Here is an 8,494-nt window from a genome sequence, read left to right as displayed (position 1 = left end):
TAAGGTAATATTTCATTTGATTACTAGAAATTGTAATAAAGTAGCATATTGTTATGCTACTTTAGCTTTGAATTATAGTTTTTATTTTGATAGTTACTCTAATAATGACATTACTTCTTCTCTTTTTAATTTATTGAAGAAGGAATGTGATTATTATCTTTAGTTATTTGTATCTGTTATCCTCTTTTTAATGCAAATTGCAAGTTAAAAAAAAAAACTTCGAATATAATCTTCTTATTTTTAATTAAATATCATAAACTTTATAGTTCATAAATTATTAAAAAAATTAATCAAAATGGGGTAATAGGTTAGCTTCGAGTCATTCAGTTTCTTAATGGATCGGATTCGGGTTGATGCTTGTTTATATAATTTTTGCATTGTTATTTCATGATTTATATTAAGTAATTTTTAGTAATATTTGAAAATTTGTTTCCATTAAATTTTATAATGTTTTCTTTAGAAAAATCAATTTATTTTTTAGTGTTAGATTAATATAGTGTCATTGTTTCAAAAATTTATTCTTCATTTGTGGATGAAAAAGATTGAGGATTTTTTTTTAAATTCAATAAGTTGGGCCTCCTATTAAAAAAAATCCTGGTCCAAAGGATGAATGGAGCTCCGATGTCTTCTACTTAGCTATTAACCCTCTTCCCTCATTTTTCGTCTGCTTCACGCACCAAAGAGTTTTGAAAGAGTCGCTGGCAGAGCCTCTTCGACTTCTTCTGCGATGTCGTCTTGGATGAAGATGAAAGGTAGGCATCTTCGCTGATGACTTCCTTCGAGATGGCAATGAAAGTATGGAATTCAGTCCTCTTTCTACCTCTGAGCATGGAAGTAGTTCATATATGTATTTGCAACTTTATTTCTTCCCCATGGTGATTCCACGATGTTCTTCTTCTCTCTCATAGATGATGTCCTTTTTCAGTTGGGATCCTCGTCTCTCGCTCCTCCAGCAAACCTCCATTAGTGATTCTCAACGGTTGATAAGCGCCTCTGCAATCTCTTTGGAATCTGGTGAGACCTCTCGATGTCCCTCTTCTGCTTAGCTTAGGGAAATGAACTGTTACCTGAACTTTTTAATGAATGCTTTATTCTTAGCAGGCACTCGCTCAAGAAACATGCTTATGAGCCTCGGTGAACTTGAACTAAGCATTCTGTTATTTTATTAGTTGTTTTTCATAAAATGAATCCTTAATTCCATTTGCTCCTTTCTGACCCTATGGGTTTAAGAAATTTTCTCCAAATACTCTAAACAAAATTTTCGTTTCTCAGAATGACCTTCACCGTTCTGTAGGCTTCAATTTTATTTTATTGAAAAAAACAAAAAATATAAATTGGAGTTTTTTTTTTTAAATAGTGATCTCTTCATTTGTTGCATAGAACCTAGAAGCCGGAAATATATATTGTTTGTGTTTTTTTTTTTAGTTTTTTTTTTTAGTTTTTTTTTTTAGTTTTTTTTTTTAGTTTTTTTTTTTAGTTTTTTTTTTTAGTTTTTTTTTTTAGTTTTTTTTTTTAGTTTTTTTTTTTAGTTTTTTTTTTTAGTTTTTTTTTTTAGTTTTTTTTTTTAGTTTTTTTTTTTAGTTTTTTTTTTTAGTTTTTTTTTTTAGTTTTTTTTTTTAGTTTTTTTTTTTAGTTTTTTTTTTTTTTTAATCTTTTGATGGACGAAATTGCAGCACAAGTTCTTGAAATATTAGCAAAAAAGGCGAAGTATATCTATATAAATTTGAAAGTTATTGAATTTACTTCCATCGCATATAAATTTTATATATAACTTTTTTTAATAGAATATGTTGTAGCTATTCAGATTAAGATCAAGATTTTAATATGTGATTGGGAGCTCTTGATTTTGGGGGAAAAATATGTGTGGACAGCCTCTTATATTTTTAATTAACTATTTAAAATCATGATATAAGCTTTACAAAATAAATCATTTGTAATTGTTCAGGAAATAAAATATTAAATTTAAATAATATTTATATTACAATTTAAAAAATGGCTTGAATTTTTTTCAAAAATTAATCTCAAATATGTATTTAAAATACATGTCTAAAATTTTTCAAAAAATAATATTAGGACTAACTGGACTCTAATTTTAATAATATTATAGTCAAAAATAACAATGAGAATGCTAATTTAGTTAGATGTTTAGCTTTTTGTGGTATATTGGTTTTCTTGTGATTTTACAAACAACATATATGTATTGTGGATAGCCTCCATTAATAGGATAAAACGTTTTTTTGATGATTTCCTGCTATTAGACATTGATGAGGAATATATGTATTGTGAGTTTAAATTGTTTATAACAATTCCCCAATCCGAAAGAATATCTTTGGGGGATAAAATATGCCCACCAATTTAAATGACTTTTAACAGGTGTTTGAGAAGCTTGACCCAAGTTTATAACCCTTCCAATTGATCTTCTTCGAGAGATTGGCAGTCAACTATTGGAATCTATATCATTTATAGGCTATGATCCATTATTTTCTAAAAGGTGCGAGCACCACAAGTTCCGCAATGCTTGTGACCGAACTGTTGCTACTCCTGCTTGCACTGGGAAGAAATCAACGGGTCGGGTTGGGTTTGGGTTCGATTTTCTGACCCATTTAGCTAAACGGGTCGGGTTTGGGTTGACCCATTTATGTCCGGGTCAAGTCGAGATCGACCTGAACCCAACCATTGACCTAAATTGACACCCTTACTACAGAGGCCTCTAACACACACACCTTCCACGACTTCACAATCAAAGAAGAAGAGGTCGGTGACAGTTGCAATCATCGCTTTTCCTCCATTGATAGTTACACCATCGGTCGTCACTACTTTGGCTCCAAGGATGGATAACTCGTAACCCTGGCAAAGAAGATCTGCATCTTCGCCTTTTTAACCTTCTCACAAAGGTTGAAGTATCGCTCTCATCTCTTTTCATCGTTCCCAAAGACCAAGGACATATGATAAACCCTTAATATGGCCTTGGAGACTCTATCATTTTTTATTTTTAATGAAATTTACTCATAATTTATCACAGATGATGAAGGCTTATGTGATATATAGTTTCGAAAGATCATTTTCACTTCTAATGACTTATTAGGAACTGCTATTGCTATCTATGGACGTACAAAATCTCTTGCTTTGGCAAGGCTGGCAGATAAAACATGGGTTCTCGACCCTCAGTTGCCTCTTTACACCATGACGCATGTTGAGCAATTTGATGATGTTTACTATCACCAATAAGATAAAAGATTTTACACAATCACACATTTTTTGATGGTCATGGCTTTTGATCTTAATGGGAAAAATATTGAATTGATTTGCCCAGTAACTCACGACCTTTACTTGCGCACCAAAAACTCAGATTACACGTACTATATTATTTTATTTTTTTTGTTGGGAGCACTTCTAAAAATAGAGAGGGTGATTGAGACTACTAAAAGGAAGATAAATAATAGTTGGAAAGCAAAGACAGTGGGTATTTTTGTTTCCAAGTTTGTGCCGACAGTTGTCGCTTCTTTTTTTTCATGTTATTGGACCCCTGCTAAGGATCTGCGGGGTTGCTTCTTAATTGTGGGATGTAATCAAACTTTTTCCTTGCATCACACATTTGCTCTTATAATTAGACCAAATTGTATACACTTTGCCAATCATTTAAGTGACATGTTGCCAGAGTACAATGATCGGGATGCAGGGCTTTTTGATTTTCACAGTGAAAATTTTCAATATTTTGTTGACTCAAATTCACATCCTAATTGGCCCCTTTCAATTTTGTTTAACCATTACTCCCATAAATTATATATCTTAATCTTTGCTAAGCATATAATATGAATATTTTTGAATTAAAAGTTCATTTTTAATACTACAGTTTGTGTTGCTAAGGAGAATCATCAACATGAGATCGAACGATCCCATATACGGTTGACGAAAGGTGTGGTTAAGAGTCTAATTTTTTGGCAATCTTTCTGATGGAGGAAATAATAAAGCAGTAAGCCTAAGGCCATGTTATTTTAGCATGCATTTTAAATAATCCCTCAAACAAATGCGTAATTTAAACATATAAAATGGATCACATATTGTTGAAACTTTTCATATTAGGAACAAAAAGCATTTAAGATAATTTCAAAGGCTCTTAGAGTCATGATTTTGCAAATATTTTTAATATTTGATTAATGAAGAATTTGATCCAAATCTTTTAATTTTGAAATCATAAGGAACTATAGGATTAATTATATTTATCTTTTATACAATAAATTCGTGTATGAGAATATGACTATTTTTTGTATATATTTTTTAAGTGATAATGGTTCTATTTATGTTCTTGATCTCCGTAGGATTGCTGTAAAGCTTCCAACAAACCAATCATGAATGCCTCCGCCATCTTAGTCCCTAAGACTAAGAGAGTCTAGTAGAGAAGATGCTTTGTCTAGACACCAATGGCAAGGAGGGAGGAAGAAGAAAGGTGGAAAAGAAAATTGATAATTCTTTTCCATTCTAGTTTATTACTTTCTAACAAAGGCAATAGACATATATGCACCATTCATGCATTACTATACTTTTAAATTTTGCCTATCAATTAATTGGTGATGATGAAGTACTTACCTTTTTTTATTTCATTATTCCTTCCTTCAATCACAAAATGATTATTTCTCATAGAGGAAATAAGATATGCAGTGGGATCTCTTTTAATCAGAATCAATGAGTGGTTTGCATATTACTAAAATAAAAAAATTGCATGTACTACATGATTCATATTTTTATCATAAGAACTAAATTAATCATAAATTTTATTATCTTATAATACTATTAAAAACAAACTATTTCCAACCTAATGAAAGAGCTATTAAGACAACAAATTCATTTTGTAAAACAAAATAAAATAACTATTGTAAATAAATACCTTTGTCTACAATAACACATACAATATATGTTTTCTCATCTTCCACTCATTTATATATTTAAAAATAATTGTTTCGAGACCTCTTAAAACAATGCTAAATTTTGACACAAATTTAATCTCTAAATAAACCACATGCAATAAAAGAAAATTTTAATTTAAAAATGCATATAAAATTTTAGATGATAAATATATTTTTTGCAGCTTTAATTTCGCACCCTATTTTATGTATGGATAAGGCTAGTTGGCCAATTTAATTAGGCACAAATGAGAAGAAAAATTAAAACACTTTAATATTTGCCATGAATACTTATTCTATTCCACATATTTATATCTTGAATAAAGATTGCATATTTGATTCCAACTTTAATTTTTTGGTCCGAGCGTGGTAGTGTTGGAAGGCATCGTAGCTCCTTTCCTACATTTACCTTCCTCAAATAGAATAATATTCTATGATGCACCGACACTTCTTAAAGAGGCGTGCAGTGTGAGACACCGTGTCCGACACGACACTAGTCCGACACTCCTCCGACACGTGTCGGACACACAGAAAATATGTCCGATTAAAAAATATTAAATGCAAATTGGACACGCGTGTCGGACACGCGTATCTTTAATATTTTATGAATTTTTTCAAAATATAATTGCTTATATTTTGCAGGATTTAAAATAAATTTCTTATTTTCTATCCACAACATCAAATCAACGTCACTTAATAACCAATCATCGAATATTCTCATTTTAAATTCTTTTTGGCAGTGAAGGTATTTTCATCTCCTCTCTCGGTGACTGATAAATGACATTGAGGCCTGAAATATTAATTTTTTTTCTTGAAACTTACCAAAATAGCTAATGTACATGCTCGGTACCGCTCCGTACGTGCTTGGCACTGCTAGGTACAAGCTCGGTATTGTTAGGTACATGCTCGGTACCGCTCAGTACATGCTCGGTACCGCTAGGTACATGCTCGGTACCGCTCGATATCTTTCCATACAAATAACTTACGAACTTTAAAACTAAGAAAAACTTCAAAACTACTCTTACCCTGGCAGGTCAAACCCCACTAGGGGAGAGCCCCATTGGACCACGAAAGACCAATATATTGTTGTATTCATGTTGTCTTATTATTGAGATATTTTGATTTCACTTCATATCAATTATAATTTCTATGTTGAAGGATAGTAGTTCAAATAGAGAATATCCATTATGATTTAGAAGGAATATAATCATCGTATTCTATCAAGAAAAATCTCACTTTATATGACATGTGATAATAAGATATGGGATGTTACTGGAGATGGGTTCAAGTACCTTGATGATATGAGATTATTGGAGGTTGCAAATCATTCTCTAGATGAACTAGAGTTAGAAACAATGATATTCAATGATGATCATATTGATGGTCAAAAATCAACATCTGAACCTAATTCTTTCATTCCCTCTATTGAGTAGTTGGACCTTCATGTTATACTAAATGATTTTTTGCTTATATTTTTGTGGTTGTACTGATATTTTGTACTAAATATTTTTATGTTATAAGCTAAACAAGTTGTCATGAAATTGATTTTTTATTCCTTTTCATTTTTAATATAATGCTGTTTTAATTTTTATGTATTATATTAAAAAATTATTATGTCGTGTCCACGCCACACCCGTGTCCTATATTTTTAAAAAATGCTATGTCCCGTGTTCGTGTCATGTCGTGTCTGTGTCGACATGTCCGTGTCGTTGCATCATAGATAATATTATGGCATGGTCTGATCTCCCCATAGATCTCCTCTGTTGCATCTCATTGCACTTGTCCCTTGTAGACTTAGTTCGAGTATCGGTTGTCTGTACCTCATGGAGTTTCACCCTTGACAACTATGCACTCCTTGGATTTCAATGTTGTCCCTCCCCATGGTTGTTCCTTTCCAATGATTTGAAGAGGCCTCCGACACACTCACCTTCCATGAACTTACCATAGAAAGGTAAGAAGCTGTCCTCAACTTCCATCATCGCTTCCCCGGAATCAGTTGCTGCACGTATGACCATCGCTATTTTGGCTCCAAGGATGGATGGCTTGTGACCCTTGACAAAACAGATATACAACCTCGCCTCTTTAACCCCGTAACAAAGGCTGAAATATCTCTCCCATCCCTTTTCACCTTGATCGAGCCACAATATGCCCCTGATGGTTCTATTAAGATTTCTTTCAGTGAAATTTTCTTTGACTTTACGACTGATGACTTGTGTGATATATATTATCATAAGATCATTGTCTCCTCTAATTACTCCTCTGGAACTGTTGTTGTTATCTTTGGCATAGAAAAGCTCTTGCTTTGCAAGGTTAGAAGATTCGACTTGGGTTCTCGGACCAACATTATCTCCTTACAACACAGAGGATGAGGAACAGTTTGAGGATTTTTGCTATCATGAAGAAAATCAAAGATTTTACGCAATCACAAATTTTTCTATGATGCTTGCTTTTAACCTCAATGGACAAAATGTTGAATTGATCTACCCGAATATGCCCAATCCATACTATCGCAAAATAAACTTTGATTGTATGTACTATATTGCCTTTTTGTCGGGAACTCTTCTAAGAATAGAGAGGGTGACTGATACTACTCTTGATACTCCCCATAGTGCAAGAACGATGACTATCTCTATTTTCAAGTTTGTTCTAGCTATTTCTTCTTCTTCTTCTTCTTCTTACTCTCAATGGATCCCCGTCAACGAACTGTGGGAATACTCCCTGTTTGTGGGTTGTAATTAGAGATTTTATTTGCATCACACGGTTGCTACTGGAATTAAACCAAACTGCATATATTTCGCTGATCATTTTAGCATCATGTTTCACGGTTATGTTGATTGTCATGTTGGACTTTTTGATCTTTACAATGATCACATTCAGTATATCCTTCGCCCTTATGAACGGACTAATTGGCCTCCATCAATATGGTTTACACCATCAATTTCATAATTTGAATATCTTAATCATTGCTAAGCTTATAATATGAATATTTTTGTATTACAAGTCTTTTTTTTTGGGTTAAAACCCACAGAGGGGGCTACGTGTTAATTTCAAAAAAGGGTTACAAGGTCCTTAAAAGGAACCTCTAGCTCTCTAATGCTAATAAGAGCTACATCAAAAATCAAAATAAAATCTGTGAGCTGGTTGTTCCTTCTACTAGAAATTACAAAATTATCTAAGAACTTTCTATGTCTGCAAGAAAACAGAACCCAAAAAGGGAAGAAAAAGATACCACGAATGCGATCGGTCTTCCTGAAAAACTTGAAATTCACCTTCCTGAAGCTCCAAAAAAGGGTGATGCAGCTCCCTCTACAATCAACATAAGAATTCATACCAAAACGAAAGACCTGCAACAAAACAAACCTCAAAGCAGAGACAATGTTATAGAGATTATACTTAGATAAGAGATGCCAATGTATATAGATGAGTAATACAAGGATAGATTAAAAAGTAAAAATAATTCCCTGATGCTGAAGTCAAAACTCTCAAAAAGATTAAGTAAAAACTCCTCACAGTTATAAGACTGCTATAGAGAATAATCCACTACTAGAATCAAGAGGCAAGTCCAATTGTGTTGCCAAAGAACCCAAAAATGT

At 32.5% G+C, this 8,494-nt stretch overlaps 1 long non-coding RNA gene across 1 annotated transcript; it reads left to right on the top strand.

Moving 5' to 3' along the window:
• Nucleotides 1–606: 606 nt before the first annotated feature.
• Nucleotides 607–1,244, top strand: LOC110094495. The gene is made up of 3 exons (XR_002302872.2): nucleotides 607–752; nucleotides 926–1,014; nucleotides 1,102–1,244. It is a non-coding gene; the product is annotated as an uncharacterized LOC110094495 (long non-coding RNA).
• The last annotated feature ends 7,250 nt before the right edge of the window (nucleotides 1,245–8,494 follow it).

The sequence above is a fragment of the Dendrobium catenatum genome, unplaced genomic scaffold, assembly GCF_001605985.2.
Source record: "Dendrobium catenatum unplaced genomic scaffold, ASM160598v2 fragScaff_scaffold_362, whole genome shotgun sequence".
Classification (NCBI taxonomy): Eukaryota; Viridiplantae; Streptophyta; class Magnoliopsida; order Asparagales; family Orchidaceae; genus Dendrobium; species Dendrobium catenatum.
This window is presented reverse-complemented; position numbering and strand designations above follow the sequence as displayed.